Source organism: Myotis brandtii, unplaced genomic scaffold (genome assembly GCF_000412655.1).
Source record: "Myotis brandtii unplaced genomic scaffold, ASM41265v1 scaffold1734, whole genome shotgun sequence".
Taxonomy (NCBI): Eukaryota; Metazoa; Chordata; class Mammalia; order Chiroptera; family Vespertilionidae; genus Myotis; species Myotis brandtii.
Window position 1 is genome coordinate 241,119 of NW_005356405.1, and position 23,973 is coordinate 265,091.

The window sequence follows — 23,973 nt, forward strand, 5'->3', positions numbered from 1 at the left end:
AAGAGCCACATGTGGCTCGCGAGCCGCGGTTTGCCGAGCCGCAGTTTGCCGACCACTGTAGGTGATCTGAGTACCCTTAATATCCAAAAACAGTGAGTGCGTTTTATGTAAGCAACAAAGGAAAGGCATGCTCAATCTAGCAGGTCCTCAATGAATTTAATGAATGAATATCTATTTGAGCTATGTACTGTTTTTGACCCGTGAGTTCCATTCACTGTAGTTCTTTAATAATAACTTTACTATAATATTTATGTAGAATAAAACACAGTGCTGGTAGTTCATCTATTCTTTAAGCAACACTGAAAGAGTGTGTACTGTGCACTAGACACTGTGTATTAGGACTGCAGCATCATATACATCAGCGGTTAATTCGAGGGCTTTCTTGGCCTTTTCCTTTTACAGTGAGAGGATAGGACCACCTTGGTCAATTCCCAATAATGGTCTCTTATTTCTGCCCCAGGCAAACAGGGCGGGGCTCCACGAGAAGTTTCCTGGATTCCTTACCAGTGGTCGGCAAACTCATTAGTCAACAGAGCCAAATATCAACAGTATAACGATTGAAATTTCTTTTGAGAGCCAAATTTTTTAAACTTAAACTATATAGGTAGGTACATTGTTATTAACTTAATTAGGGTACTCCTAAGGCTTAGGAAGAGCCACACTCAAGGGGCCAAAGAGCCGCAGTTTGCCGACCACTGCATGCCAACTGCTTACCTGTCCCCAAGAACTCTGGATAACTAATTAGATATGCTGTTGCCAAACTCTTGAAAAAATGCTGTTAACACCCTCCCACTACTAGAATATTTTGTCTTCTATTTTGTATAACAATAAGGAACATTTCATTTCAGATACAATGTGAAAGCAAACCAACAAACCCCCCAAAAAACCCCAAAAACCATTATGCTCTGGTGCTCCTCATGCAAGACTGGCTTACCTGGAAACCAAATGAACAAAATTTCATTTGTTCTATAGGAAGACTGATGACTCAGTCCTGGGGACACATATTTTACATATGTATGCAAAATTCAAGAAAGTAGGTATTCCAACTTTAATTTTTCTAACTTTCTTTGGGTGAATGGGCACTGTGAATGGAAGAAAATCTGTAATATATTGCAACATCACTAGGAGACCAAACAAAGTTCTGAAGCGATTTGGAATAGGAGAGAAAAGTGTATGATAGGAATCCATTTGTAAAAATCCAGCATTAGAAAGGCTACCCTCCCCAAGAAGTGGCCTGTGGAATGTCAGGGTGACCAACATTCTCCTGAAAAATTATCCTATTATCAGAAATTCCCTAATTTGTAAAAAAAAAAATGGTATTTTGAAAAAATAATCAATAGCATAAAATTTGAAGAGGAGAGAAAAAAGCAATATAACATGCTGGAGTGTTTGCTTCTTAAATTGTTCATTAAGACTGCTTAATAAAAATGTACCAGCTCATTTTTGAAGTTATTTAAGATGCTACATTAGCAATGATTTGTAGCAAATGTTTCATCCAATAAGTTCTAAGTAATTGTGAAAAGATTTAATGAAGTGCCTATTGGATATTGGAGTGCTCTGCGGGTTGTTGCAGTTTGCAACTCATGTTATTCTTATTTTAAAACAGTGTTCAGTTCTCTCTACAGGTAAATGTAATGCATGAATAATTGCCTATATATAATTTCAATTAGTTGCTTTAAGCAAAGGCAAATTCACTAGAAATGTGCTAAAACTCAGCAGGTATATTGAACCAGAATCCAGAAACTAAATGTGAAATAAAATATAGTTTGGAGAGATCTTTTGCCCTATGAGATTTCTACATTTTCAATTCCTAAAAGAGAATTACACATATATTTTCCTCCAAAAAATGTAATAAAAACTTTTTATCTATCAAAGGTCAAGAAATTGTCAATAAATACTCACATCTGTTATGAGGGGCTGTCCTGTGCCTAGTAGGATATTCTACGTTATTCTTACCCTCCACCCACTAGATTCCACTGATATCTCTCCCGAGTGTGACAACCAGAAATGTCTATAGACTCAGACAAATGTACCCCAAGTGAGGAAGGGGGCAGAGTAGTATCAGTTGAGAATCAGTGTAAATTTGCAGTTTTATGCATAATCCCTTGAATAATTTGTATTAAGATATTCCCAACTACTTCTTGAACTTTGAATAGATATGTCTCTATCCTCCCCACTCCAACCATTTTCACTATGTCAATTATAGACGCAGGAAAATTCACAGTCATTCACTGTGTCAGTAAAATTTCAAGTTATTGTGCTGGATTCAGACCATGTATCTTCGCAAGTTAGAGTCTCAACCATAAATGTTCGTCTATTTCTATTTATTATTTTTATATGCCTACATAAATGTTTGAGTATTAGAATGATAAAATTAGCCTTTTATGACTTATAAAATTCATTCATTTCTAGTTACATAGCTATGCTATTTCTCTAAACATACAAGTTTGTTTGTTTTTTCTGGTTACATTTTATTTATTCAGAAAACTTGTAGCCAACATGTACTTTATATCAAGTACTAGTTCATTTGGGGGGGCAAGAATTGATGTGTAAGACATGGTTTTTGCCCTTATGAAACTTACTAACTCAAATTGGATTAAAAATAATAATATAGTTATAGGTTTGTAATAGATTACATTAGCAAGATATTTGTGAGATGTTAATGTTTAACATGCCGAGTAAAGAAAACACCTCACAAATTTTAACGATTTATTTTTAGGATCAATAATAATTTTTGAGTACTTACACTGAGAAATTCAAGCATAAATTTGCCTCTTTATCCTAAACTATCATATTTGTGCTGCCTACTAATCCTCTAAAAAACCCGACTGAAAGAAAAGAAAAACAGATTTGCTATTATGGGACTCCTGAAAAAATCCTGATTACATCGATGATAGTTCTGGGAGAAATGTCTCATTAAATCACAGCAGGTTAAGTAACAGTTGATGCATAAAAATGTTTAAGTTGTGCTTTCTAAATAAGGATTTAAAAGATGTGTATATGTTTCCAGAGGCCCCTTTATTTCCCATTTTAAGGCATATTGGAAAGAATTCATTTAAAGTATGACAGAAAGAAGCGGTTGTTGAACTTATGGCAAAGTTCAAAGCATTGCATTAGACAGAATACTAGCTCTATCAATTCCTTAGGATGTTGTAATAAACAATTTGAATGATTACTTTATTATTCTATGAAAACATAAAAAGAACAACACTAAGAAGAACCCTATGGTTGGCCCCTGCCTCCCAACCCCCTCATCCCCGTGCTATTCATGATCTGAGGCTGAGCATCCATTGGCTGAAATGCCACCCACACACCAAACTCCCCGATTAAGCCACCCTTTACTTTTTTGTCATCACCCCCATGTTGTTATACTGACTCCACAAACACAGTAAGAAGATTTATAGTATCTCTATGTCACTTTCAATAATACACATTTTATTTTTAAGTTACTGTCTTTAAGTTTGAAAAACTTTCCATTTTATTGTTTAATAATGTGTAACTATAATTCTACTTGAAGTCTCAACATAATTATGCCATTTTAAAAGTGTGAGGTCGCTTTTTAATTAAATGAATCTTAAAAAGAGCAAATGACCAAAAAAGTCTGCCAAGTACTATCAAGTAAGTTATGTCTAAAGAGTTTGTCATATAAATTACTGTGTGGTAATTGTGCAGTATATTTCCCTCAAAGCCCCAATAACCTTCCATCTCTGGAGGCCTTGTGCTTCAGAGCCCTTTGCATTTCACAAATATTCATATCCTAATTAAATAAAATAGATGCTCAAACACTATTTATGTATAAATTACTAAAGAATCTAACTTTCTTATTTCCTCCCTTGTTCCCTCCCCTATCATACACTCAATATATCCATGGAAATTATGGTTTTAAGCCCCTAAAAATGACTTGTCAGTGTAACTTAAAATGTCAACAAAGAGAGAAAGTCAAAGGTTCTCAGGCCTGAGCCGGTGACAGGAGCGAACAAGGAAGAGAGAGCAAGGAAAACATTCCAACCTGAGTGGGAGTAGAAGAAGTGGTCTGAGTTTCAATAATCTATTTTACGGGATGTATTCTTTCCATATTAATATTTTGATGGGTTATTGCAAGAAACCACTGAATCTAGATCCTACCCCAGTTGCTTCCACCTGTGGATTCAGGTCCCGTTGACTGGACACCTCCCAGCATCCCCTGTCCTGAACCGTGACTAACAAAATATGATCTTAAGTGGGAGAGAGTGAGGCTCCACATGGTTTGAGTTTAACATACGCTAACATCGGCAATAATTATCCAAGTATCGGCCTGACAGTGAATGTTCTGGCTTCTGAATTTCAAATTATTTCATTTGCTAATGACAAAGCTAAAGCTAAGATGGATGTAGATACTTGGTGAGAGAATTACAGCTCTCACTACACATTAATCCATTGGCCTTGGTTCTCCTGGTGCATTAATCAAGGGGCTGCTTTGGTGTCTCGAATGAGGAGAGTTAGTCTCTGTGAGGGTGACATGGTGGACCATGGCCCAAGGGGTCAGCAGGAAGAGGCAGAGAGAACCAGACTCCCCACTTTTGCTTCTTAAAAACATTGCTGGAAAAATCTCTTAAACTCGTATATATAAAGTATATCTTCAAGTTTAAAGAAGGATGCATTCTTTTTCACAGCGATGATGTGCTGTTACCTTTTGCAAAGGGACAACTTGAGTGAAAACAGAGCCGTGTTGCTGAGCTGCCTGATTGCAATGGCATTTGTTCCCCAGGACAATGCTAATGAACTCTGCATCCCTCACAGAGGTGAGTGTCTTATTGTTTGTTTAAGAAGCCCTAGGCTCATATTATCTTTTCAAAAACATTTTATGTTATTGAAAATTTCCCCCAAAATGTATTCTTTATGAAGCTGTCATTTGGTTGAGTTTTATGTCTTTATATCTTCCAGCACCAAAAACTAGCAATTTTCTTCACTCATGTTTTATCTATTTTCAATACTTATATTTTTAAATATTCTGCAGTAGGACATGTCTGAATATAGAAAGTCACAATAAACAATTAGAGTTGTATTCTTAATACATCATTCACTCAACAGGAAATTATTTAATCTAGTTTCAGATGTACAAAATACTAGCTTTAAAATGTACTTCTGGTGAAGAGTTCTCTCCTAGAGAAAAGAATCTATTTGTAAAGATAATAATTCTGATGCTGACAGATAAAACTTCCTATACGTAGTATTTAACTGAATGCCATTGTAAAGTAATTATAGACTGGAAAATTAATAGGAGGGCTAACGCCGCTCACAACGTTATCTTGAAGTCTGTTGCTAAGTATGAGTCACCGTTACTTTTAAGATAGTTTATACATTAAATGCTTGAGATGGTGCTCTAATTGGGAAGATCCAAGGGGTTCCTGCCTGAATGCAGGATGTGACTGAAGGGTCCATATGCAAGCCAGTCCTGCAGGCTTGCCACCCTAGGGAGTGTGTGAAGAAACAGCAGGATTCTGGCAAACAGCGGGAGGATACAAATTAAAAGCATAGAAGGATGTTAGGGAATTGAAACTTGATGTTCAGGAGGCAGAGGTTAGGCAAACACTCATTGGCAAAATTACAATAAGGGTTAAACGCAAAAACGTATTCTATAAACCTTGGTAATCGGAACCAGGTCTGAACTTATGCCATTTCTTTGACCCCAATTCCACCATACCTACAATTGAGCCCATTTAAACTAGACATATGAAAGCTGCTAATTTATCCGAGGAATTTGATCTAAATGATGTTAATGTTGTTAACAGGCCTGTGTGGTTTCTGACCAAATGCAGAATATATTTGTTGTTTTACTTCTGCAACTTTAAGTTGAACAATTTTTTCTTCAGTGATTTTGTTATACAAATATGCAAAGGGATGATGATTTCTCAAACCCCATTCCTGGGATTCAAAGGAAATAAATTTCCAGTCATTTGCATGAGTTTGAATTTTTCTGGAGCTGCCTGCCTGTTTGCCCCATCTCCATCCCAGGGGAACAATTCTAAAATGCGAACTGAAAGACAGGGGTCTGTGGATGCTAAACGGAGACCAAGCCTCGACTTCAACTAAACTTCCGGACGAGTATTGCCCTCTGAGATTGTCAGAAAATCTTATTTTAGTACCAAAATGTATCCCAGAGTCTGGGGCATTAGCTGGGCCCTAACACAAGCTTTTCAAACTTAGATTTTGAATCTTAACTCTGATAATAATGGAAAGTTGTCAATTGAAGTGGAGTGACTAATTTTTACCTTGGGATGGTCATCAAAGTAGATCCATAAGTAGAATTAACTCCGTTAATCTAATTGAAAGGCACTGTTGCCCAGTCTCAGTGGCTCAGCTGGGTGAGCGTGGACCCATGCACCAAGATGTCACAGGTTTGATTCCTGGTAAGGACACATGCCTGGGTTCCAGGCTCCATCCCCAGTGGGGGGCATGCAGGAAGCAGCTGATCAATGTTGCTCTCATTGATATTCCTATATCTCTCTCCCTCTCCTTCCCTTTCTCTCTGAAATCAATAAAAACATATTAAATAAATAGAAGGCACTATCTATGGAGGAGGACTGGCTATATAAAATTTGAAGACAGATATTGATAATGTTATGCGCTGTGAAGCTATAACTTAACCTACATGACAAACTCAGCTTCGAATTTAGCTCATGAACTATTTGCAATTTCATACCAATTGGGAAGTGTCTTATTCAGTTCAGCCTGCTCTATATAGCAAAATACCATAGACTGGGTGGTTTGAACAACAGGCATTTATTTCTCACAGTTCTGGAGGCTGGCAAGTCCAAGATTAAGGTCTTGTTATAGTCAGTCCCTGGTAAGGGCTCACTTTCTGGCTTTTTGATGGCTGCCTTTTTACTGTATCCTCACATGGCAGAAGGAAAGTAAGCAAGCTTCCTGGTGTCTCTTTATATAAGGGTACTAATTCCATCATGTGGACCCCACCCTCGTGACCTCTTCTAACCCCAATTATCTCCCAAAGGCCACATCTTCAATATTGTTGTATTGGGAATTTGGGCTTAAACAATTCATTTTGGGCTAACACAATTCAGTCCACAGCAAGACAGCATCCAAGATTTTAAAAATCATGGTGTCTGGTTTATATTTTACTTTACAAAAAGTCCAACACGAAGTTAAAGAAGAGATGCATAAACAGTTATATCAGGAAGAGTCCCAAATATAGCTCATTCTAGGGCATAATTTTAGTTAAAAATCGTGTGATGTTTAATTTAACAACAACTAGTTTCAGTAAAGCATCAAAAGGATTCATTGCTGGGGCCACTATCACTCATTGTGACCCAGACTATGAAAAGGAAAACCCGGTGTATTTTCCATCAAGACAGCGCTTTAAAATGAAGTGCTTTGTACTTACCACTGACTCCCTTTAAGAGAGAAAAAGTGAAGCTGCTCTGAATCAGAGCCATTCCCCACCACCCTGCTGAATGCAGTCTTTAACATTTAGAAGATGTTTTATTTTTACAAAAACACAGTTAGAGATCTATTTTGAGGATTTGTTATAATTTTTTTAGCCCTCTGTGAGCCCCCCAGGAAGTGGGGGAATTTACAACCTGTATAACCAGACTAAACGACCAAAAAAGGCATGAGTTTAGACACTGTCCAGAATACATGAGGGAGCTGCACAGAGGAGTGAGATGCAGACCCTGCCTTGGGCTTCCTCCCTAAGAGATAAAAATAAAAAGAAGACAGAGAGAGAAGGGCCCTCCTCTCCAGGCAGAGGCACCACAGGAGCTGGATGAGGACCTGGCAGCGAGTCCATGCACTCTGTCTGAAAACGGTGAGCCAACCGTGGTTTCAGCAGCTCCCTTTTCTGGGCTAGTGGGAAACATATAAAAGATGAAGAGATCAGCCCGGCCGGTGTGGCTCAGTGGTTGAGCATAGACCTATGAACCAGGAGGTCATGGTTCAATTCCCAGTCAGGGCACATGCCCAGTTGTGGACTCAATCCCCAGTGTGGGATCAATAATCCATTTGACATAAGTCCAAATATGCCTTAATAGGAAATTATCCTTTATAGAGTGTATTTAATTGAAGAAAGACATTTAAAATACATATATATTTCTTCTTCCAGGCAATCAGAGCAAACACAACAGAGAACAACCCACTTCAGGACTGGGAGATTATATGCTGTCATTCCAAACAATTAAGAAGAGACATATTCAAAACAAAAACTTTGTGTGGCACAAGAAGCTTATGGGCTATTTTTTCATTTTCTTTTTAAACATCACTTACTGCTTTGTTAGGCATGAAATGTTGAACAGGTTTAAAAATAGTGTAAGTGAAATACCTCGCATGGTTTGAAGCATGTGGTAGATATTCAGTTATTTTGATTTTCTGCTGTGGTTGGGACACATCTGAGGAGGGAGACAAAGGCCGGAGAGAACAGTTTGAAAAGGAGGTCAAGGTTCTTATTGCGACAAATGACTTCCCAGGCTGGCCCTTGCCATGGAGTCAGGAGCTGACGCACAGCTCTTATTGATCAGCTGTGGCAGCCGATTCACTTATAGAATTGATGCCTCCTCTGGAGAGGCAGAACCCTCTTACTGAAGAGCCTGAAACATAGCCGTCTCTTTTGTAGCGTAAAGAAGCATACGGTAGTAGACATCATCTTTGCCTCTTGGGTTACCACAGTGCTGTGATCTCCTGGATGGTTATATCTGGTGTTCAGCAGAATTCACACATTTATTCTTTATACATTTATTTTGCAGGGAGCTATAAACCAGACATGAGCATTTTCTTTAAAAACTTATTTTATTTTATTTTATTTTTATTTTATTTTTAAATATATTTTATTGATTTTTTACAGAGAGGAAGGGAGAGGGATAGAGAGTTAGAAACATCGATGAGAGAGAAACATCGATCAGCTGCCTCCTGCACACTCCCCACTGAGGATGTGCCTGCAACTAAGGTACATGCCCTTGACCGGAATCGAACCTGGGAACCTTGAGTCCGCAGGCCGATGCTCTATCCACTGAGCCAAACCAGTTAGGGCTAAAAACTTATTTTAGACAAAGGTGCCACGGGTATGTGAACAGAGGTGATTTTACAAGTTATAAAAAATATATGATGTTTTCACTACTATAGTGATAAACGCATCAGAGATTTATTTTATTTTTTTAAATATATTTTTTATTGATTTTAGAGAGGAAGGGAGAGGGAGAGAGAGAGAAACATCAATGATGAGAGAATCATTGATTAGCTGCCTCCTGCATGCCCCCTACTGGGGATAGAGCCCACAACCGGGCATGTGCCCTTGACCGGAATTGAACACAGGACCTTTCAGTCCACAGGCCAAACCCCACTGAGCCAAACCGGCGAGGGCAATGCATCATAGATTTAATAGAGTCTCATCTTTATCCTGAATAAATAGAACTTTTGAAATAAAAACATGCACCCAGTTGACCTCAAATGTAAAATTTGCCTTTAAAAATTGGTGCAATGTCTTTACTATTAAAGTTGCCTAAGTCGAGCTAGTATGCTCCCTCCTAAAGAACTATTTTCCCCAAACATTTTAGTGCCGGTTTTACATTCCACGTGAAAGGATCCCTCCGGTTTACAGATGCACCAGACAGGGTGTGAAGCTAGGGATGCTTTTCTCTTAACTGAAACATGTACCGTTTCAGAAGACGTCTCTGTTGATCAGATATTATAGGCTGTGATTTGGTTCAAGCTGTGAGGCAAATCTGGCAATTCAGTTAAAATCAACATGAAAGTCTGTAAAGCAATTTGTGGTCTGCAGTAAAAAGCGCTGGTTGGGCTCTAAATAAGTAAAGATGTGTCTCCTGAGGGCAAGACGTGCGGGATAACGCACAGCTAGGATTCTGCGTTTCTTCACATTCCCCAGGGGGTGCACGTTGCACTCAATTAACCAAGCACTGGTATGCATGTCACAGGTATTGCAGAACTTGTATTTCTAGTTCTCATTCATTAACTCATCTTTCTTCACTCTGTGTTTCCAGCACAGGCATACTTGGGCCAAGATATTATTATTGGTTTTAGTTTTCCAAAATGTGTATCTTTTAATCCACTCTTGCAAGATGGAAGAATTGTTCTCCCTCAATTAGTCTCCTAGTTTGGCCAATACACTCCCTACTGAGCTTGTGTAAGTCTCAGAAATGACGAAGGGGCCAGTGCTGTTCATTATTGAGTTGTCATAGCAAATGCTTCTTTAAAATTGCTCCTGACTTTCAGAATAACAATCCTTTTAAAATTGGCTATTTACTTCCCGTATGCAAGGCTGACTTGTGCTGCTATAGAATTTTCTTTCATCTTTTCTTCCTTTATTCACAAGGATACCTAGCATCTAACATAACATTAATCAGACACATACTTGATTTAGGGATAAATATCTCTGTGTATGATCAGATATGAGGGCTGGCAAGCTAGCTGACTAAATTTTCTCAGAGTACATGCACATCTAACTCATTCAAGAAATTTGTTTTAACTACTAAACTATATAATGGCAAGTCTAAGTGAATACTAAAAGGCTTACTCATTGATACCTCAGGTCTATTTTTCCTTATGTGATTATTCTTGTTAGACAAATAAGATGCCACTTGCCATTTTTAAAGAAAATAAGCAATGGCATAATTCAACTTGTTCTTTTAAATTTTATATTTGTGAAGATTTATATCTTATGAGGATCTTCGTAGCATGGGGACTCCAACTTTTACTGTGTTCTGATTAATTTCACCAGTAAAGCTTGAGAAATCCAGGTTTCAGTGACGTTGACCATAATTCTCCACTGAATAAATCTGGTAGAGCAGTTCCTACTTCTCCAAGGCTTAGTTTAATGTCCTTTGGCAAATGGCCTTCTCTTGTAGCTATGTCATTTGGAAGGTAAAAGTGGGCTCATTTTCCTTTTTTGCTGACATGTTATCACAGCATTCGACATTCATTTTGGGCATCATACATTGCAGTTCACCCTCTCAGGAGCAATGCAGCATCTTCCACAACATGGAAGTCATGGATGATGTATATACTACAACTATACGTAGCCTGAGGACTCCCACCCCAGTGTATCGTAGCCACCAACATGGACAAACACAACTTAATGACACTACTCCTGTCCATTGCACATGCTGCTGATACATCTTTGGTTTCCAGTGGGAAGTAGGGTTTACCAGTGGCTCCAGAGACTGATTATTTGCAAGTCCCCAGTAGCATTCATACCCCTTGGAGGATCTGTCGATTTACTGAAGGTGCAGCAAGAAGCATGCAACTAATCCCATCAAGTCTAACTTTGACCTAGTTGCTAGGACCAATGCTGGTTTCTTAGGAAATATTAGAATACAATATGGTGAGTAAGAGTAGAGATTATGGAACCAGATGCCAGATTTGAGTCCTTTATATACTTCATTCATGTTTAATTATGGGCCCATTACTTAACCTCTCTGTGCCTTAGTTTTTTTTATCTGTGAAATGGAGCAAATATTGTTGTCTAAGTCAAAGAAATATTGATGGCATTAAGTATAGAAGATGCTCAAAGCAGTACTTGGCACAGAGAAAGCACTCAATAAATGTTAGATGCTACTGATGATGTTTATAATGTTACTAGAGGCCCAGTGCATAAAATTTGTGCATTGGTAGGGTCCCTAGCAGCTGCTGGCTATGGTCCGGGGTCTCCCTCCCCTCCTCGAGCTGGCCAGGTCCCTGGTCTAACTCCCAGAAGAAATCCGGTGGAAGGGACAATTTGCATACTAAGCTTTTATTATATAGGATTATTATTATTAATTATTATTAAGGGTAAAGTGACTTTAATTTCACAAACCCATGTAATTTCATTTAAGGATCTTTATTTGAGTGAATGCTCACACCCAAACCATGCATCCAGAAAATAAATTGAGATTCTGATTTTAGCATTGATTTTGTGATTATATTCTCAGACTTGCAATAGCCCCTATCTGTTCAAATTTTGTTATTTCTAGCATATTTCCAAGGATGAGACTGTCATAGTTGAGGCATGTTCTTGGCTTGGTCTAAGGCAAAGCTTTTAATCTGAGGAGCAGCTGAATGCTGCAGCTTAAGTCTCAAATCCTAGATACTTGCCCCTTAATGTAATCTTATAAAACCAGTAGCTCACATGGAGCAAACTTTGCAGAGTTCATAAAGGTGCACAACCCCGTCAGCAAAAATGTGATTGAAGAGGCACTCCAATACTTAAATTGTGCTTCTGGGAAAAGGTCAGTAAGACTAAGTCAAAACCCACAACAATAATTCTCCAAGTACTTTTTTCTTTTATTTATTCTTTCCCAGCCTGAACTTCCTACTCTTTCTTCACTTTCCAGTTCCTTTATAATGTGGATAGAGTTAGGTGTCCTGGCTAAGGAACCAGATTGATTAAAAAAAATTTTCCTTTGTGTGTGTGTACATGTGCATGTGTGTCTGTGTGTCCTTGTGTGTGTCTGTGTGTGTATCTGTGTGTGTCTGTATGTCCTTGTGTGTATGTGTGTGTGTATCTGTGTGTATGTCTGTGTGTGTCCTGTGTGTCTGTGTTTTAGGAGCATAGGAGTAGGGGAGAGGAGAGCAGAGGCATCAGACACACACATGTTAATAAATTTGGTCCTAAAATAACCTTAGCAAATTATTAAATATAAAATATGAAATCAGGAATCTTGGGAATTGTAAATATCCATAAACATGCTATTTTAAAACATAAGAAAGACTCCATTATTGAGGATGTTTTGAGCAATTGCTGTGTTAGAAATTAGAAAGATCTGGTCCCTGATTTTAATTCGGTCATAAAATAATGGGGGAAATACACAAGTAAAGCAACATTAATTTGATGATAGAATTTTGCATCGTAAGATATGAAAGTGTGAGCCTAATGAATACCATTTAGAGGGGCCTGTTTATTGTAAGTAGAATGGCAAACAAGGGAGGAAAAGCTTCCTCAACTGAGGTGACTCAGAAAGTAACCACCTTTGTTATCATTTATTTCAGACTGGAGGCCTAGTGTATGGATTCTTGCACATTAAATAGAAATTAATTAGAAGAAATATTTTAGAGGCTGGGGAGGGACTGCGATTGGGCTCCAGGGCATGTCCAGCCCATCTTGCCCAGTCCTGATCTGTGGGACCCCAGCAACAAGCTAACCTACCAGACAGAGCGTCTGCCCCCTGTTGGTCAGTGCACATCATAGCGACAGGTCAAATGATCAAATGACACTTAGCATATTAGGCTTTTATTATATAGGATTGTTATTACCTCATGTTCTTAGATATGTTCTGTTCCTATTTGTCTGATTTGTTGTTGTTTTTGGTTCTTTTTTAGTTGCTTCTTTGTTTTGTCTTTTTTGCCATCTGTCATAGGATATCAATTACTCATGGAATATTTTCATTTTTAATGAACTTATCTCAAAGGAGCACCTTTATGATGAGCATTGTCCAGATATATGATGCTCTAGCCCAATAGGATCCTAAAAGTCACAGTGTAGATTAAATTGGCTTCTCTGGCCCAGCAGGTGTGGCTCAGTGGTTGAGCATTGCCCTATGAACCAGGAGGTTATGGTTTGATTCCAGGTCAAGGCACATACCGAGTTGCATTCTCAATCCCCAGTGTGGGGTGTGCAGGAGGCAGCCAATCCCTGATTCTCTCTCATCAATGATGTTTCAATCTCTCTCTCTCCTTCTCCCTTCCTCTCTGAAATAATAAAAAAATATTTTATAAATAAATAAATAAATAGGCTTCTCTGGGTTGACAGACACATCAAGCCATCATTTATGGCATTGCTTCTAAAGGAATTGAAAAAATTCAACATAGAATGGAGTGAGGGAGACCCTAGGTTTAGAATTCTTCCTAAAGGTCATGTTCTCTTTGCATTATGCTAATTACTCCCTATAAAAAGCCTGTTTGCTTTACTTTCTGTTAAGTTTCTAATCTGCTAGTTTTATCCAAAATACACAGTTGCGTATTTTCTTATATTTTCTATTTAATGCACTGAAATAACAAATTGTGTTTTAGTGGCTGCTGGTTATTACATAGTTAGATGCTGTATTTATTTTGCCCTCTATGCCCTACGTTGTCTCCTCCACTGGTTTTAAGTTTATTTACCTTCCCAGGAATTGAGGATGGTGAGAGAGATGAATTGGTGCAGGTGAAACCTAATCCCAGATAATGCAACAACTGCTGCTGATCAAAGTGGCCAAATAAGCCTCAAGCAAAATAAGACTCTATCCCCAGCAAAATGAAACTTCATAACATGCTGACATTAATAGGAGAGAGTGATATCCATTTATTTTAAAAGTACAGCAAATAAAACCCTGAATGTATCCAAGAGAACACAAAAGAGGTACATTTATTTCAGAGATACATTTATAAATAACATTTATCAATATTATTTGAACAAAATTTTTATTTAGTTCAAATAATATTGATCTGTTTAGTTCAATGTAAAAATTCATGAAAGGCAAACATTTTTTGTTGTTGTTCTTTTTCAAAAGCCAAATCATTCATTATGAATTGATGTGAGATGCCTATTTTTTACAATTATATTTTTGGTAGATGAATGAAAAATAAATTGTAAAGTTTGAAACCACATGGATAAAGGTTCTTTAAAACAAAACAAAAAATAAGTTGTAAAGTTTGAAACCACATGGATAAAGGTTCTTTAAAACAAAACTATCATGTCAGATGGGTACTAGACTTATTAGGGTAATTACTCCATAAGATACATAAATGTCTAATCACTATGTTGTACCCCTGAAACTAACATAGTATTGTATATCAACTCTAATTGAAAAATAAAGTAAAAATATAAGGTTTAGAAGAACATGTGTGTTTTTAGAAAAATATTATATGTAATCTTATTAGCTCGTATTGTATGTCAACTCTAATTGAAAAATAAAATAAAAATATAAGGTTTAGAAGAACATGTCTGTTTTTAGAAAAATATTATATGTAATCTTATTAGCTCATTTGGACTTTTACCATTGACTCTGGAGAGAGATATAAATAGCTTTTTTATGAAATTCATTTTGTCCTTTGTAATTACAGGAATTTAGCAGTTAATTGAGTTTTTTAAAAAATGTTGAGCCTAAGGGAAAACAGAAAAAATTTTTAGGTTAACATTACTAATAAAATTTTGATATAAGATATTGTTTCCCAGAATTATTTCTCATCATTATAGATGTTTGCATACAATAATTCTGCATTTATGTTAATTTCATATGTACATATAAAATTATATGAACATGGAGATTTTAATCTTATTTTTCAGTTACAAAAATGTTTAGGCCATATTTAAAGACAAAAAATTACTTGTGTAAATAATTCATTTTTAAAATATTTATTAAACTAAAATTTATTTACATAGTAGTTCATTTTTCACAAATCTTGGCATTTCAATGAAAAGCAGGCAATTAAAATGTTATCTATTATTATAATTAATATTTGAGTAAGCAAAAATGTGTTTCCTGTATGTTACTATCTCACTTACATGAGTCTTAATGATATTAAAATGAATGTCCCCTAAGAGATTAAGATATCAACCTGGGATTCTCATTAGTTCTCTCCATAATATAATATTTTTATTTGTGCTTTTAAAAATTTATTGCCATACACTTTAAAGTTAACTCTTGTGCTTTTATAATTATAGTAATATATCAAAGCAACTAGATGTCTGTCATCCAAAACGAGTTTATACTTACAGAATAAACTTAGAAAGTTGCATGAAATCTTTTGCAGCATATTTAATTTAGATGACAAATGTGCAACTTGATATATTTTAAAAACGATTTTCCTTTCACAATTCAGTTGCTATGATATTTGAAGAAGCTGCCAGAGCATTCACATTTGCAGGGCATGTTATTCAAGGCTTTATTTTACATGCTCATTTGTAGCCCTATTCAATCAATTTAATTAAATTGATTCTATGTAAAGTTGCCCTTTGAAAAGAACATTCAGACAATTCTGCTTAGTGTCTAAGTAGTAGTAATTTGGATGTGCAGGGAAGTACATAATATCTTTCAAAGACACAATTTACCACTAATGAATGACTTAGGAACAAGCAATAGCAATGAGAAGTGACATTATATAACAAATAATGTACTCCCTATTGTACATATGTATGTGGTCAAAGAAAGGAATAGTTTGCTAAATAGCAAAATTGTCCACATTCATAGAACAAAATTTGATGATATCTCTTCTTTTTAAAATTTGTTCTTAAATTAATCTCCTTTATTTTATTAAAGGTTTGCCTGGCACATATGGGCCGGAATAGTCACATGATATGAGGAGACACACATTGGTTCCTAATATATGGAAATGCTAAGGTAATGATGTTGCTTTGCAACTGCCATCCTTGATAAGTCTACACTGTGCTATTTATACTATTAAAAGCACCGAAGGACACTGTTGCCAAGACAGCAAGCTCCTGACTCCTTCACTTGATCTCAGCCTCACATTTGTTTCATTTGATCGCCATGCAACTTTGGGGCAGAGAGAAATAATCTGTGTTTTTAGAAAACACATTTCGACATAATGAAATCTTAAGTCTTTCTTGACTGAGCAGCATTAAAAGGTACTTTAGCATTAAGGCTACTTTTTCTCTTCAGCAAGTCTCACTGAAATGGTGAAATTTTAGGTTACACATATCTAATCAGCTTTTGCAAATAACCATATTTGCATGAAAACAGGCATATTGATTTTTCAGATGTCCTGGATACTTTACAATTCACCAATCAATGTATTTTTAAAATGTTTATTAACCGTATTAAGAGACTTAACTGTCAGAATAGGCTCTTATTTTATTAATGATCCTTTATCTGCCAGTTATCTTGATGAGGATTTTTCCACCTTTAGTTATTTTTTTGTAAATATATTTTTATTAATTTCAGAGAGGAATGGAGAGGGAGAGAGAGAGAGAAATATCAATGATAAGAGAGAATCATTGATCGATCACCTACCTCCTGCATGCCCCCTACTGGGGATTGAGCTTGCAACCCAGGCATGTGCCCTAACTGGGAATCAAACAGTGACCTCCTGGTTCATAGGTCGATTCTCAACCACTGAGCCATACCAGCCACCCCCCAACCCCCCTTAGGTTTAAACATGTTATAGGGACATAAGAATGTGGTGTATTAGTTCACTCTTATAAGAAACAAATACCAAGCAGGATGAGCCCTGTAGTAATTTATTGGGGGAAAGCTGAGAAAGATAAAGGAAGAGAAAGCTAGAGCAGGCAGAGAGAGGGTAGGACCAAGAAGTAGGTCTGGTACTGATGAAAGGGGATAGAGAAGGAATGCCTGATTAGAAATAGACTCAACTGCAGAGCATTTCTAAAAACAAGTAGCCCAGCTGGTGTGGCTCAGTGGTTGAGTCTCAACTATGAACCAGGAGGTCATGGTTCGCTTCCTTGTCGGAGCACATACCCAGGTTGCGGGCTCAATCCCCAGTGTGGGGGCGTGCAGGAGGCAGCCGATCAATGATTCTCTCTCATCATTATGTTTCTATCTGTCTCTCCCCCTCCCTTCCTCTCTGAAATCAATAGAAATTTAAAAATTAAAAAGTAACAGTCAAACCTACAAGCCCCCCCGCAGAAAAGTGGCCCATTGGAGAGGGGTTTCAGACTGGTCCTCGGTAGCACCCTCCCTGTTCCAGTTGCTGACCGGAGCAACCTGGGGAAGCTAGGCCTCTGCAGGGAGGCAGGAATGGCCCAGAGAGGAAGCCTTGGGCCCTCAGCCAGCTGTGCGCCCTCCAGCAGGTGCTAAAAGGAGATGTGAGAAGCATGCCTCCCTGACTGTAAGCTCTGGATACTGATCCCCACCAGTGAGGCCTCTTTGCTGCTAACTTTTGCTTGTTTATTTGTTTAGCAGCTTGGCTAGACTATTTTAGTGACGTCCATTCACAGGCAGAGTGACCTCTCTGATGTTAACCCCTACAGAGAACAGCCTTGGTCAGTCAAGGGCACAGTCATCCTAGGATTGTAGTGATTTTAACTGGGCTCTCTTGACGGACTCTCCTGATCTCTCTGCTTAGCATTCTGCCTGTGTATCACACCCAGCCCTTCTCTTCCACTAGCTTATAGCTGACTGCCCTGTTGTTTTCAATGATTCCTTGGAGCATCAGTTATTTCACAATCTGATTCAAATGTATTTGAACTTCTCTGCTGGGGTACCTTTTAAGGTCAACTTTTAAAAAATATATTTTTAAATTTATTTTAGAAGAGAGGAGAAGAGAGAGGGAGAGGGAGATAGAAACATCAATGAGAGAGACACAAGCCCCCCACCGGGGATCGAGCCTGCAACACAGGCATGTGCCCTGACCAGGAATTGAACCATGATCTCCTGGTTCATGGGTCGATGCTCAACCACGGAGCCACACCAGCTGGGCTAAACTAACTTTTGAGGTTAGTTCTGACCCCAGAAGTGCTCTTTTTGGCAGTCTCTTTCCACGGTACTCTCCAGTAAACTAGTTGGCCTGTGGTTTAGCATTTTGCTTTCATGGAGCTCCCAGCCTTCTGTTAATTGCTTACTGCTAAAATCTCCATTGTTTTCTGCAGCATCCTTAGACTTTAATTTACCCGTGCTCTGTTTCAATTAAACTTCGCTTCTTAAAGAACATCTCCAGAGCTCTCTTTTCTTCGTGCTGCCTCATTTCCTGGGCAGAATCTCTGAGTCACTGTTCTGAGCTGGGGTCAGGTTAGTGATCACATTCTCTCCCAGAAACACTCCTGCTTTTTGAGTATCCTCTGCTCTCTTAAGCTTGCCTCTTAAAATTAAAATCCTGCCCTAGAAAGGATCAGGGACTTGAGCAATTGGAGCCCTAAAATTCTTGGCCTGCCAATCTTGGTGTAGACTCTACAACCTATGAATGGAGGCCAAGAGGATGGAGGGACTCATTGACATTTTGGCTGCACTCAATGGGAATTTAGCTTCTGCTGCACAGAGCTGGGTGGGAGGTGGAGGTAGAAATTCAGGTGGCCTACTTCTCCTGGGAAGACACCAAAATCATAGACTGAGAGCTCAGGGGAGAGGGAGCCCCACCTTCTTGGCCACATCTTCCCAGAGTGGATCTTCCATCGTCCTGACTTGAGGATGAGAGTGAAGGGGAAGGAGGAAGGAACAAATCACATTGCTCAATTATATCAAACTGGCTGTTCTTACTGAGATTTAGTAGATGTTTTTGAATAGATGTTTTTACATTTTTAAGTCTTCAGTATGATTTTCAAAGGCTGTGTAAGTTCTTGACTTTTTTTCTGATAATTTTCCAAAGTTATGGTTGTTTTCCTGCAGAGCAGATCTGGGAAGCTCCTTATGCTACCATTTCAGAAGTCCTTAAACAACTTCACAACCCATGGAGATTGAAGAAAAATGTTGCCTAATGAATTTGGAAAGCAACAAAAATTTTGCCCACTATCTAAGGATGTTATAGGGGAAATAAAATAAAAGAAATGAAGAGGTGACCCAAATGAATCAAAATAATCAATCTTTTAGAGCTCACAATGCCTCCCGAAAAAGGAAAAACATCAGTGTACAAAAATGTGACAGCCTAGACACATGTAAAGGCCACAATATAAAACATCCAGAGGATTTCAAACCACAATTTAAAAATAAAAAGCCACATAAGAAACCATATTATTAAAGCAATTTGAAAGAGAGGTTTAAAAATCTGATAAAAGGGAGAAATGTGATCAGGGAGGAATGAAAAGAGGGTTTGAACCACATCTGTGTTGTTTATTATGTAATAAGTGAAGCACATATGTAAATGTTCACATCTATTAAAATTTCTTGGTACATGTATCCTATTCTCTCTAATTTTCTGCTTTAAATATTTCATTTAAAAATCTTACATAAATTCAAATTTCATTCTGAACCTCAAATTATTATTTCTAAGTGTTTATACATAATATGTCTAACTATAATAACTAAATTAGAGGGAAAATATTTTTATATGGAGAAAATAATTGACCAGTTTCAATATTAACCTCCTGAGAACAAAAGAATGTACAATATTATTAATTTTCCCTGTGGAGAAAAAAAAAATTACTTTAACTTTCTCTGGATAGATTTTAGACAATGTGGAATCAGCATTAACTATTCCCAGAAGACTTAACATTGCATGACTTGGTATAATGAATATGACTGTGACACTAAATTCCTGGCAAAGGGATTGAGACCACACCTCAAATTAAGCTTTATTGCAGGCAACTGAAAAGTTACTAAAATTAAATAATGCATACTGAGTTTAAAAACAAGGACATGATTATGGTTATAATAAATCTCTGTGGGGGAATTTATGTTTAGCTATCCAAGATTTTTTTTTGCTAAAATGTTGATTTTTGGATGAGGAATCAGATTGCAATTGATATTAAGTTGAAAACTGAAGAAAATATTTCACCCAAAAATGCAGCTCTAAAAAGATATCTTCTACCCTAGCCGATAAAGCGTTGGCCTATGGACTAAAGCGTCCCAGGTTCGATTCTAGTCAATGGCACACATACCTGATTTGCAGGCTCAATCCCTGATCCTGGTCGAGGCGCAAATGGGAGGCAACCATTCTATGTGTCTCTTTCACATTGATGTTTCTCTCTCGCTCTCTGCCTCCTCCCTTGCCTTCCACTCTCTCTAAAAACAATCAATGGAAAAATATCCTCTGATGAAGATTAATAACAAAAAAAAGATATCTTCTGACTTCTAGGATCCTGTGTACTTTAAGATCTAGTCATTTATTTCTTCAAGAATATCTAATCTCTTATAACTGAATTTCTGTGGCTCATTGGGAATGGACTACTTTTAACTCAATCTTGATTCCTTATCCTAATTGATTCAATAGTCCCCAGGAAGAGTTTCTTTCAGAAGTTAATTTATTTTTAAAGATGAACTAATTTTCAAAGATAAATACTCACATAAGACCATTCTTTCATCAGATCAAAAGAAGAATTTCACAGCATTTATTTTCCATTATCAGTTGTCTAATGGTAGAAATTTAGATTCTAGATACAAGCCCTATGATATTAATACTTCTTCAACCCTGGTCTACTAAATCCAAGTTGACTAAAACGATTAGATCATACTTTAAGTGATGTACCTAAAAGGACTATGTTCTAGCCCAGCATTTCAGAAACTACATTTGAAAAAACTTAAAACAGCTACTAATTAAATGCATGTCCCCAGATATACCAAACAAGAAGAAAACAACTTTTTCCATGTGGTTGACATTGTTTTATTGTTTTATAAATGGAAAAAAAATCTTTGAACTACTTGAGCAATTACTGTCTAAAACAATTTATTGTCACTAAAATTAAATAATTACATTTTGAAAATGTATTCCCACAGTAATGTATATAATACTAAGTAACTCTACTCAAAAATTTTTGTATTCAACATATTGAGGCCATATCATAGTATTAAAATCAGGCCTGTTCTCCATATCTGGTCTTTTCAATAACAATGTGACTTTACATAGTACTTCCTTTTATTTTCCTCAGTTTCTCAATTATGAAGTGCAAGTGGTAAAAGGCATATTTGTATTATGTGACTACAATTATAAAATGAAATGGTATTGAGGAAGATTTTGGTATGTAGGAAAATTCAAATAATAGTCCCTATTTTCATTTAATTTACAGATCACCTGATAGAAAGTTCATTTAAGTAAAAATTATGAAACCTATGTGATCAAATCTTTTTGGTTAAATTTTTAGAGATTTTAAACTAAATCTGTCAATTTTATGTTAAATAGCAGTGTTCTCCATAATTTCAAGAAAGTTCTTGCCTCAATAACTTGACCATCCTATATAATAAAGAGCTAAGATGTTAATAAGACTGAACAGCAGAACAACCATCCGTAAATCCTTCCAGACGACCTTCTGGATGGCCTTCTGGATGAAGCTGAGGCTGCGAGGGGTTGTGAGGGCTGGCCAGGGCTGCAAGGGCCAGCCGAGGCAGCCAGGGCTGTGAGGGCTGAGCCCCTCGCACGAATTTTGTGCATTGAGCCTCTAGTGTTTTTGTATTTCCTTGTAAGAATACCTTTGATATGTTTTGGCTATATCTACAAAGAAGTGGATTGACCCAGGCAATTCCACAAGTCTAGATCTGAAATTCTTACAACATAATGAGAAATTCTGCCAAAGACCATTTGAAACGTGATATTTGTGAATCTGTCAAATAAACATTTTAATTAAACTTTTCTTCATATTCCCTGAGGCCTATTCTTAAGACATCATGAACTAAAATACTTGGGCCATATTCTCTCAGGTGCTCAAAAAATAATACCTTCACTGAGTTATGATTTTAATACCCAACACACACATATTAGTGCAAGGGGACACTTGAAATACTCTTTGCACCATTTCTTTTTATAACCACAACTTGTCCAGGTTGCTTATTGTTTCCTGATACCTCAAAAGTATATCCCTTCTTTACTATAATTCCTCTTTGGATTCAAAAGCAGTATAAAATATTTATTTTTATAAATGAATTCATATGTTTCTCCCTTCTCCTCCTTTTTCTAACTCATTTTGCCTTGCTTTTTTGTTGTTTTGTTTTCCTAATTACTCTCTTTTCAGTATTTCAATGTGTACACGTTACCCCAAGACTTGTAAAGAAATATATAACATACCAACAAGTAAAATTAATCACAAAATAAGTTCTTTCTATATAATATAACTCTAAAAAAGTTTTATTTTCTTCCTAATCTTCTATAACTTCTACTGTGGTCGGCCAAGGCAAATTTCGGTGCAATGTAGTTATAAATTCACTTCACTGCAATCTGAACTACTTTTCTTTCCTTCCTGCCGTCATTACATGATTTCACCTCATCACTTGAAATAACTTTTCCCCTGATTTTAATTTCTTATTACATGTCTCTTGGTTCTAAAATAGCAAGGTATGATTTCAAAAACTTTATAAACAACACTTCAGCTGAATCGTCTTGCCATGGACTTCCTAAGAAATGGCAATAGAGAAATACTTCCTAGTCTTTCTATTCAAATCGACAGACATCCCTACATTTGGAATCATATCTCCTGCCTTTCCTTTTATGTAATAAAAAGTTGTTGGCACCAGAAACTAGTTTCTCTCTTCTTGTTCCCATCCCTTCATGTTCTATAAGACACCATGAGTATAGTTATCCCCTATGTGTCTAAGTGTTGCTTTCTTTGCTGTGTAAATTTTATTCCCATCTATTCAACAAATATTTTATTAAAACCTATTTTTCTCAGATACTCTTAGAAGCAATGAGAAAAAAACTTGGAACAATACAGAAAAAATCTTTCTCCACCAAAAACTCTCATTCCAGCTGAGAGGTATAGCTAACAAACCAATAAACAGCAAATGAATAAACAGAACCATATTTACTCTTGAAAAGTAATGCCCCCTACAAAGAAAAATAAAGCAGAGAATAGGGCGAGTGCATGTCGGAAGTAGTTTGAAAATTCAAATAGTGTATTCAGGCAAAGTCCTCCCCTGACAAGGTTTTATTGTTGCAAAGGCCTGGAAGAGGAGAGGAAAGCACATACCAAGTAGAGGAAACAGCAGATGCCTAACGTCCTGTCTGTGTTTAAGGGGGGAAGAAAGTCTTGTTTGCCTGGTGCAAAGTTAATTAGGGGAAGAGTAGCAGGAGATAGAGAAGGAGCGAGCCAGAACGGGTAGGGCCATGAAGGACAATATCACGACTCAGCCTCCTTCTCTGAGTATGATAAGAACACTTAGAAGAATTTTGAACATAGAAGTGATGTGGTTCACAAGACATTTTAGCAGAATTATCTTAGTTGAGAATCATTGAGTATAAACTGAAGTGGGAAAATGTAGGCATTGAATGAATCTCTTAAAAGACAGGAGAACTAGTGTCATTGATGAACAAATAGTATAGTAAAATTTTAATTAAAACATTACTGAGTTATATATGTTCCATCATAAAGTAATGGTTGACAGCATCGATCAGCATATTCAACATGTGTTATTAAATTTTGCAAAATAAACTATATATATATATATATATGTATATGTG

General features: G+C 37.0%; 1 long non-coding RNA gene across 2 annotated transcripts; it reads left to right on the plus strand.

The window, feature by feature from the left end:
* The first annotated feature begins 861 nt into the window (after positions 1–861).
* LOC106725581 lies at positions 862–16,284 on the plus strand. Of its 2 annotated transcripts, none has more exons than XR_001361470.1 (3): positions 862–1,033; positions 4,653–4,781; positions 16,218–16,284. It is a non-coding gene; the product is annotated as an uncharacterized LOC106725581 (long non-coding RNA). The 2 variants fall into 2 exon arrangements; XR_001361471.1 differs by lacking the exon at positions 16,218–16,284 and adding an exon at positions 8,099–8,164.
* Positions 16,285–23,973: the final 7,689 nt, after the last annotated feature.